General features: G+C 43.1%; 1 pseudogene; it reads right to left on the bottom strand.

Moving 5' to 3' along the window:
* Positions 1-319: 319 nt before the first annotated feature.
* LOC107154285 overlaps positions 320-10,487 on the bottom strand; it is a 28,165-nt pseudogene continuing 17,997 nt past the window's right edge.

Genomic DNA, 10,487 nt, shown 5'->3' with positions numbered 1-10,487 from the left:
AGAACTCAACATTTTCTTCCAAGTCAGATATTCTCCAGTGTCTCCTGGGACACCTTACAGTTCTCCAAAAGAAGGATGATACTGACAGCCCAGTTCTTGGTACTTTTTATTGGGGGGGATGTACTGGGGATTGAACCCAGGGGTGCTTTACCACTGAGCCATATCCCCAGCCCTTTTATTTTTTATTTAGAGACAGGGTCTCACTAAATTGCTGAGGTGGCCTTGAACTTATAATCCTTCTGCCTCAGCCTCCAGAACCATAGGGTGTCATCACACCTGCCCAGCCTATTTTTTTTTTAATTTAAATGTCTAGTGCCCTCTAAATGTTTATTGGTCCTCTGCTCCCCAAAGATCCCCTGCTCTGCTGTCTCAGCACTTTGGTGCCATTGGTTTCAGACACCATTTTGCCATTCACGATCCTGTGGGTGGTGGTATTTTGGATGGTTTGCATGGAGTTGCTGCTGTCCGGGTCATCACTGAGTTTGAAGTCCTCCTCTATCCTCCAGCAGGTAGCAGTAAGTGTCGATGATCTCAGCCTCCAACTTGACCTTGATGTTCATCAGGGCCTCCTAGTCCTGGGTCAGGCACTGTTCCTCTGCCAGTTCTGATTCCAGATGCAGCAGGACCCTGTTGATCTGCTCCATTGCCACAATGTAGCAGGGCCTCTATGTCCCTCAGACTCTTCTCTAAAGCTGGCCTTCAGATTCCTCATGGAGTCCAAGTGGATCTCCAAGAACTGGGCAGTGTGTCTCAGCCCTGTGGGCGTCATCTTGACAGCTCTGATTTCTGCAAACTGAGAAGTGGCCATCCTGGTGCTCTTCTCCATCTGCTGGATCCAGTACTTTTCCAGCTCCTCTTGGATCTTCTGAGTCAGCTTATCATACAGGCCCAGATGTCTTCCATGATCTTCTGAGGTTCTGAGATTTGGGGGCATCCACCTCCATGGTCAACCCAGAGCTGATAATCTGGGTTCAAAGGCCTTTGACCTCCTCCTCATGGTTCTTCTTCATGAACAGCAGCTCCTCATTGAGAGCTTTTATTTCCATCTCTAGCTGCAGCTGAGTGATATTGGTGTCATCAGTGACATTGCAGAGCCCATGGATGTCTCTCTTCATAAACTGGCACATGAACAGCTTTGTCTCAGACTTGACTCTAAAGTCATCAGCAGCAAGATGAGCCCTGTCAACCTCCAGAATGATGCAGGTGTTGTCCACAGAATTTACAAAGATCTGAGCCTGCAGCTCCTCAGTTGTCTTGAAGTAATGTCCCCAGTCTCTGACCTGGGGCACCTTCTTCTCCAGATGTTCCTGAATTTTGCCCTCCAGTCTCCTCATTCTTTCCAGGTAGAAGGCCAGGTGATTGTTCAGATCTTGCATGGTCTCCTTGCTCTAGATGCCACCCATTCCCAAATACCCCCAGCCATCCCCTAGGACACGCAGCCACCCATAAAAGTGGTGGAATGGTACATGAAGGTCCAGGAACCTGAGCCCCTGGCATCTGCATAGATTCTGGCTGCATTGCTGGTGGGTTGGATCCAATGACTGAGAATTGCCAAACCCCAGGGACCAGTAATTGACAGAGAAGGTGGTAGAGTGAAGCTTATGCTGTCCAGAGAGAAAAGCAAGAGAGCAGGACTCAGTTTGGGCCACACTGGTTTTTTTCTTTTTTGGGGGGCGGGGAGAACCAGGAATTGAACTCAGGAGCTCAACCACTGAGCCACGTCCCCAGCCCTATTTTGTATTTTATTTAGAGACAGGGTCTTACTGAGTTGCTTAGCACCCACTTTTGCTAAAGCTGCCTTTGAACTCACGATCCTCCTGCCTCAGCCTCCTGAGCCACTGGGATTACAGGCATGTGCTATAGATCCTGGCTTGTTTTTTGTTTGTTTGTTTTTTAGATAGGATCTTACTATGTTACCCAGGCTGGCCCGGCACTCCTGGGCTTAAACAATTATCCTGCCTTAGCCTCTTGGTAGCTGGGATTACAGGTGTACCACCCACCAGGCTTCTTAAGATCTTTTTTGAGTCCAGAGGTAGGTGATGGGAGGAGATAGCAATACAGAGGAGAAAACCCTTTCCTTTCTTCATCCTCCCTTAACTGTGGTACCTGGGGCCCTGCAATAGCCCTAGCAGCAGGTGCTCCCAAGCAACCCCAGCCATAGATTCTTACACCTTTCCAGAGGTTCTGAGAATTGGCGTCAGAGAAAATCAAGCGCAATATTATTTGGCTTAGCCTCACTCTCCATTTGATTGGTTTCTAACTCAGGCTTTGTTTTTCTACCAGATTAAAGAAGAAAGGGAAGGCTGTTTTGAAAAGTTCACTATCCTTACCACTGACATCAGAGTCATAGCAACAGTGAAACCAGAGACCTTGGTGGTGGCTGCAGCCCAGCAGAGCTTGTATTTACCAGAGGATACACCTGGTGTGTGGGGGTGGGGGTGGGGGGGATGGGATGGTGCCCAGGAACGTCACCTGTCCAGGTGTGGGTCCTGGAACTAGCCTGAGGCAGTTGCAGAGATCCTCCTTTCAGGACAGCCTGTAAAATAGCAGGCACTCTTCTGAGAAGAGCTACATTTTGAAACAGAGGTTTACATCAAATAAAGCAGAATGATGAAACTGAGGCTGAAGAGCACATATGTTGAATGCATGCCAGTCAGCCTAGCTAGAAACCAACACCTGAGGAGACAATTTCTTTTTCCAAATAAAGTACCAATTACACAACAGAGCAGAATAGGACTACAAAGAGACAATGCTCTTTCCCCTTTGTTTTTAGCTGGTCTCTGTGCCTAGACTCTTCAGGTTGTGAAAACGTTTAGCAATTAAATATTAATTCTAGGGCTGGAGTTGTGGCTCAGTGGTAGAGTGCTCGCTTAGCATGTGTGAGGCACTGGGTTCGATCCTCAGCACCACATAAAAATAAATAAATAAAGTAATTTTGTCCATCTACAACTAAAGAAAAATATTTTAAAAAATTAATTCTAACATACAGTGATTGATAGTCATTTTAAAAATTCTAATTGACTGTCAGACTTAATGATGAAAGGGAACTCTGACCTTAAGGAGATTTCTTTCAGCTCATATGGAATTGTCATTGTCATTCTTGTCAGCAAACACACTTATTGGACATTTTTATATTAAATAAGATTTTGTTTCTCAAAAGTGCCATGCAAAGATGTTAATGTGCTTGCTGGATTCATAGATTCCAAAAATAATATGACCCACCTTTTTTCAGACAGAGGAAACTGAGGCCCTCAGAAGCAAAAGACTTAATTATCTTTCCTTATTTTAAATGATAGCATCAGGCTCTGATAATTCAAGGAGATGATACACGCAAGTAGTTTTGTTTTTGTTTTTATTTTTGGTTTTGTTTTACAGTACTAGGAATCAAATCCATGCCTAGCACATGCTCAGCAAGTTTTCTACCACTGAGCTACACACCCTTATCCAGAGACATGCAAGAATTGATAATGTTGCTCAAGAAAGAGACCAATGAGAATTAAACCCACAGAGTTTAGTTCCTCATTTGTCTTCATATGAAAAGCATGTCTGGGTGCCTCTCTGAGTGAACTGGTGAGCCAGGAGTTGAAATCTTCCCAGCAAGTTTGGAAAGACAGTAGCAAAATCTAGAAGAGGAGACGCGTGAGAGTGACTGGGTACAGAGAGCGAGCTACTGAAGATTAGTAGTGATGGAGACCCTGAAATGAGGGATAGTCTTCAGAGAAGGCACATGCGAGGAGACCAAAGTATTAGATGTCTGGCCTTCCAGAGAGCCTCAGCAAGGTGCAAGGGCACCTGAGGCATACCATCATTCAGACTCTCATTCATTCGTCACATTCATGAAGTTAGTTCCTATTCTGTTTCAAGCCATAGATCCTGGCATATACAGCAAATGGGAGTCCATGGAACCCAGCAGTCAGCAAGGGGACAATCATGAACAGTGGTGAGAAAGGTAAGGGTGGAACTGGGAGAATAAGAGTCATTCATTCAATGACAAACATCCTCTATATGCCAAGAACATTTCTAGATATCAGCGAGAGAGCCATCGGCAATGGACAAAATGGCCTTGTAGACATTACATTCTAATGGATAGACAATAAATAAAATGCTATCTATAACATGGCAGGAGGCAATTAATGCTATGGCATGAAACAAACCAGGAGATGGGGATAAGGAGTCTCGAGGGGAGCTGGCCATCATGGTGCCACCTGTAATCCCAGCAATTTGGGGGTCTGCGTTAAGAGGATCACAAGTTCAAGGCCTGCCTAAGCAACTTAGCAAGACCCTATCTCAAAAATTAAAAATAAAATAAAAGGGCTGCTGGGCGCAGTGGCACATGCCCGTAATCTCAGCAGCTTGGGAAGCTGAGGCAGGAGGATCACGAGTTCAAAGCCAGTCTCAGCAATTTAGTGAGACAGTAAGCAACTCAGCGAGGGCCTGTCTCTAAATAAAATATAAAAAAGGGTTGGGGATGTGGCTCAGTGTTTGTAAAACATCCCTGGGCACTCAGCAGTAAAGTGCCCCAGAATATGATTGTTGGGAAGTGAGACTTCTAAAGAAATGATTAACAGCCAAGCATGGCGACACACACCTGCAATCCCAGCAACCCAGGAAGCTGAGGCAGGAGAATAACAAGTTTAAGGTCAGCCTCAGTAACTTAATGAGAACCTCAGCAATTTAGTGAGACACTGTCTGTCTCAAACGAAAAAATCAAAAGGACTGGGGATGAAGCTCAGCGGTAAAGTGCTCTTGGGTTCAATACTCAATACCAAAAAGAGAGAGAAGGAAGAAGAAAACTCTCATTAAAACTCTTTTCCTTATGTCTGTGGCAATCCAGCAACATATGAAAAGAGACAATGGTTTGTCACCATGAATGAAGGTCAATATGATGATTCAAGTAACTTTGCACTAAAAAGCAGATGGGATGGGAACACTGGGATTTTGTGATTTGTGCAACAGGCTGAAGGTTGGGCTCGGAAACTTGGCCACAATTTGCCAGAGCTTTTTGAAATCTCCTACCAGTCTATTTGTTAATGTGTGACTCCAGATCATGGAGAGACAATACATACATGCTTACAGTGAAAAGTCACTAGCAAAATATACCAGTATTGCTGAGTGCTGTGGCTCACACCTGTAATCCCAGCAATTAAAGAGGCTGAGGCAGGAGGATCTAAGTTCAAAGCCAGCCTTAGCAACTCAGCAAGGCACTGAGCATCTCAGCCAGACCTTGTCTCAAAATAAAATATAAAAAAGGGCTGAGGATGTGGCTCAGTGGAGAAGTGTCACCCTGGGTTCAATCCCCAGTATAAAACAAAACAAAACAAAAAAACCCCAAAACCAAAAAACAAAACAACAACAACAACAACAAAACCCAAACAAAACAAAAACAAAAATCTATGAATGTTAGTTGCTAGAGGCTAACACTGAGGACTAGCTTCAATTCTAGTGATATTTAGCAGTGAATACCCATTCCCACACTTGTAGATGAGAACAGACCATCTCCCTCAATACCACACTGTGTTTTCCTTTACAAGCTTAAAAACTGCAGAGTTTTGGAACCATAGACCTCCCTACCAACAGCAGGCTTAACACACTAGCTTCACCTTAGCTTCACTCACATGCTCAGAACAAGGTTCACTTAGCCCACAGCAAAGGTGGGAATCTTAGAAATACAGCTGCAAGTTTTAGCTTGTGTGTTCTTCTGTATCATGTGCTGGCTGTTTTCTGATTTGCTTGGCTCTGAAAGCTTAGCTTTCGGGTTTTAAACTTAATCCCAATAGACCTGAATTGATGCCTCTTAATTATACTTGTGATGTAGTAAATCAACACCCTATTAGGAAGTCATTCAAATATTAAATATTTAGGAACTTATTACAAGAGAATTGCAACATGGAAGCCCTCAGGCGGAGAGAGATGCTGCTAATCTGTTTTCTCTGAGCAGTGCTTGCTGACACTCTGCAAAGCAGGGCTGAGCTCCTTGGTCAAATGTTCATTTATATATTTCATCAATCCAAGGGTTTAAGTCCTGACTTTTAAATAACTCACATTTAAATAACTCACATCCTCACAAACTTTCCTACCTATTTCTTTTGACTCTGTGGTCTCCTCATCAAGACTTAAGCTGAAATGATGTCCTGATTTGCAGAGAAAATATTCACTCATTCTGCAAAAATTTCCAGGATTGAGTACCTACTTTATGTTAGACACTGCTCCAAACACCTAAGATATATCAATAAACAAAACAAGGATCTCTGGCTGGGGTTGTAGCTCAGTGGTAGAGCACTTGCCTAGTATGTGCAAAGTCTTAGGTTCAGTCCCCAGCATTGCATACCAAAATGGATCTCTGTGGAGCTTATATTCAAATGGGATATAAAGTATAATAAACAAGAAGATTGTATAGGATATTAAAATTGGACAAGTGAAACGGGAAAAATAAGCGGTAGGATCATTGTTGGAGAGGTAGAAGAAGGAGTTGCAGTAGTAGTAGTTATGATTTGTGCAACAGGCTGAAGGGTGGTAAGGGTGCTTCCTATGGAGAAGATGAAATAAGTGGATTTGAAAAGGAGGGTGGAACTAGGCACGGTGGCATATGTCTGTAATTCCAGTGGTTTGGGAGGCTGAGGCAGGAGGATCACAAGTTCAAGGTTAGCCTCAGCCATTTAGCAAGGCCCTAAGCAATTTAGTGAGACCCTAAAACGGGATGGGGATGTGGCTCAGTGGTAAAGTGCCCCTGGATTCAATCCCCAGTACGGGGTGGGGGGGGAGGTGGGGTTTATGGGGGGAGGTGTGGGAAGTTAACCAAGCAAATATTTGGAGGAAGAATCCTGAAAAGAAAGATAGGGAAGATAGGGACCAGCCAGAGCAAAAGCCCCAGGGCAGTTTGTGTCAGAATCCTAAGGAAACTGAGTGAGTCTGGGAAGGACTTTTGTGTGCATGTCAGAGAAGAAAACAGGAGGAGAAACAGATCAGGTAGCCCTTCTGCAGAAGGGTGCTTGTTGACTTAGTTTATATAGAAACTGTAATGTGATGGACAAAGCTGGTTCTTTGAGGATTTTCATTTGCTTTTTGCTTTTGTGATGTTGAGATCAAATCCAGGGCCTCTAAGCATGCTAGGCAACAGCCCTACCACTGAGCTCAATTCCCAGCCCTTCTGCTGCTTATTTGAATGAATGGATGAATGAATGAATGAATGGAGACCTGGGAATCAGAACACCTGGACTTTTTTTTTTTCTCCTTCTGCCACTAATTTAAGCATATCTCATCTTTTCTTTTAGATAAGGCCTATACCTCAGGCTCCCTTCAGTTTTAAGATACTGACTTCAAGCAGCTATCTCCAACATGTAATTTGAACAGTGGAGAAATATTGTCCTGCAGTCCAAATGTCTCAGACAGCTCTAGCCACCAGACATACATTGTCCAGGAAAGCCCCAAGGCCTCAGCCTTTCTGGAGTCATGGGACCTTTTTGAAAAAACCTGAGTCACATGCAGTGGTGTGTGCCTTGCCTGGAGTCTCAGCTTCTCAGGAGGCTGAGGTCGGAGGGTGGTTTGAGCCCAGGAGTTGGAGACCAACCTGGGCAATAGAGTGAGACTCATCATAAAAAAAGAAATGTCTGAACGTCTCTAATAGTTGTAAGGAAGAAGGTAGTGGAGTCATGGAGTCCTTGAAGCACAACCACATGAACCACTTTCCAGGTGATTCAGGGGCTACTTGGAGTAATCAGAATCCCAAATCCTCCCAAGTGTGTGTGTGTGTGTGTGTGTGTGTGTGTGTGTGTGTGTCTAGGATCAAACCTGGGGTCTTGCCCACTCTAGGGAACACTCTACCACTGAGCTACCCCCCACCTCTGAGCTATACCCCCAACTTGTGCCCCCAACTTTCTATAATCAAATATTTTCTACATTCAAAGAAATTGAAAGGCTAGTAAAACGAGATCCTAAACATCTTACATTTTAATTTTTTAAAATGTTAATATTCTATGACTATATTTACTCTATTTATCCTCTGATTTGTTGTTATTGCTCCTTTTGGAAGTTATAGATATCATGACACTTTGACAAAAAATAATTCCAGTAATATCTATTATATAAAAATAAGAACAATCTATTATACTACAAAACCATTATCACATCTAAGAAAACTGCAACTGGCTCTACAATCTTACATCTAGTTACATTCTAATTCCCTTCATTTCTAAGAATTCCTTTTACATGCCACAGGAGCCAATCAAGGTTCACATCTGCATTTGATTGTTATGTTTTCCTGCTCTGTTTTATTCTGAACTAACCCTCCAGAGTTCAGACTAGTTGTCTTATAAAATGTCTCTACTTCTGGATTTGACTGATTGTTCCTCATTAATGTCCTTCAACTCATTCCTCTATATCCTGCCTCCCTTGTAAACTAGACATTAGATTTAAATAAAATTTTTATTTTAATGATATTAATGTAAACATAATCCAGGAAGGGGCAATTCATTTTCTAGGTATTGACTGGATTAGACATAATTTTGTATCATTAACACTTTTTTTAATTTTTAAAAAATGTTGATGGACCTTTATTTTATTCATTTATTTATATGTGGTGCTGAGAACCAAAACCAGTGTCTCACACATGCAAGGCAAGTGCTCTACCACTTAAGCACAACACCAGTCCTAGCACTTTATTTTTTAAATTTAATCTATTATTTATTTATCTGTGGAGATTGAGACCAGAGGCACTTAACCACTGAGTCACTTCCTCAGTATTTTTCCCTTTCAAATTTTGACACAGAATCTTGCTAACTTGCTTAGGGCCTCACTAAGTTGCTGAGCATGGTCTTAAGCTTTCCATCCTCCTGTCTCAGCCTTCCAGAGTCACTGGGATTACAGACATGCACCACCACAGACAGTTTGTGGAAGAGTATCTTGAGCTATATAGACTCCATCCCTAGGGAGGAGCACTAGGGAGGGACATGTGATTATATAGAGACACCAGGGTGGAGGCGGGGGGCATGTTCCACCTATCCGTGAGAGAAACAGCACTGCATTTGGAATTTAGTTCTGAAATCCATCATTATCACTTTGCTCAGTTTCCTCATCTAAAATTGTGAGTAGTAATAATTTTCTCATTAATGGCTTGTTAGGTTCAAATGAGATAATAGATCAAAATTGTTTTTTATGTTAACTAATATGCAAGCAGCTATGATGACATGTCTCAATCCATTTCCTGCATAAGTGAGCAAAGTGTGAATTTGTCAATCATTCTATTGATCTTAGGGATGCATTTCTGATTCTTCTTAAGGGTTACTGGAAATGGTAGGTGTCAGTTTTTCAATGATGATTTGTTACAGTGGTTCTCAGCCCAGCCCAGCTTTGCCCTCCAGGGGATATTTGGCAATGTCTGAGTACATTTTCAGTTGTTACAACTGAGGAGATGCCGCTGGCATCTAGTGGGTAGAAGTCAGGGACCCTGCTAAGCATCCTACAGTGACCAAGACAAAGGTTCCCACCCAACAATGAATTATATAGCTTAAAATGTTACTAGGCAGAGAAACCTTGATTTCATGTAAGGCATGATTCTCTCAAATATTGAGAGAATCACAGCGTTTGAAACAGGAGTCCCCTGTATTTCTCCTTTGCTAGCAAAGCCATAAACCTTTCCCTTTTTCTCAAAACCATGTCCTTGTTATTGTATTGGCATCAGGGACAAGGACTGAGCTGTCAACAACAAATTTGGCACTTCAGGTGGGACCCAAGAGCAGCCCCCACTCCAGCTTTCTTCTTTTCCAAGGAACCCCACTTCCATGCTGAGGAGGCAAGGTGGCTGAAGAACTTATTGAGAGCCAACTGCTTGAGAGTTAGGAGATGGGGTGAGTTTGACTCAGGTGGAACCCTGGAGCTATTCCTGTGAGTAAAGGGAGGGACTGAGGGACCATCCTTGTAGCTGCTGAAGCTCCTTTTGCTTCGGGGGACTCCCACCTTCCTCCTTGAACTGTACAGGTTGCTCCATTGTGGTCCACTTTGAGAAAAAGGAAACTGAACTCAGTAAAGTCTCGACACCCTTGGCCATCTGAGACCCTTGAGTCTGCACATCTGGTTCCTCTTCATGAGAACATCTGGTCCCTCATTATGACGTCTGTGTTGCCACTGGTGTAGGAGTTATGGTTAAGCGGGACTCAAGAACATAGGGATAATTACTCTCTTTTGGTCTGTTCTAGGTCCTCATCTGTTTGTTGGCATTGGGTTTGGGAATTCCCTCTGATTCTCTGTGTTTTTGTTTTGTTTGTATCTGTTACTGCCCCCTTTTAAGACATGGGCAATACTGCAGTGATCCTATAGATAGTCTTTTGGGAAAGATCTTGGCTGGTCAATTTAAAGGTTCTCCTTTGTCGGCCATGGTTTTGGGGCTTCTCTGGTTGTCTCTCCCTGTGTTCCTTTCTGTACAATCTTTCAATTGGAGTTGGTCTGTCAGAGATAAAGTAAGTTGAAGAAAAGGCCACCTATATATGTCTAAG

Source organism: Marmota marmota, unplaced genomic scaffold, assembly GCF_001458135.2.
Source record: "Marmota marmota marmota unplaced genomic scaffold, marMar, whole genome shotgun sequence".
Classification (NCBI taxonomy): domain Eukaryota; kingdom Metazoa; phylum Chordata; class Mammalia; order Rodentia; family Sciuridae; genus Marmota; species Marmota marmota.
The sequence above is the reverse complement of the archived record's forward strand: the minus strand, read 5'-3'. Positions and strand labels throughout refer to the sequence as shown.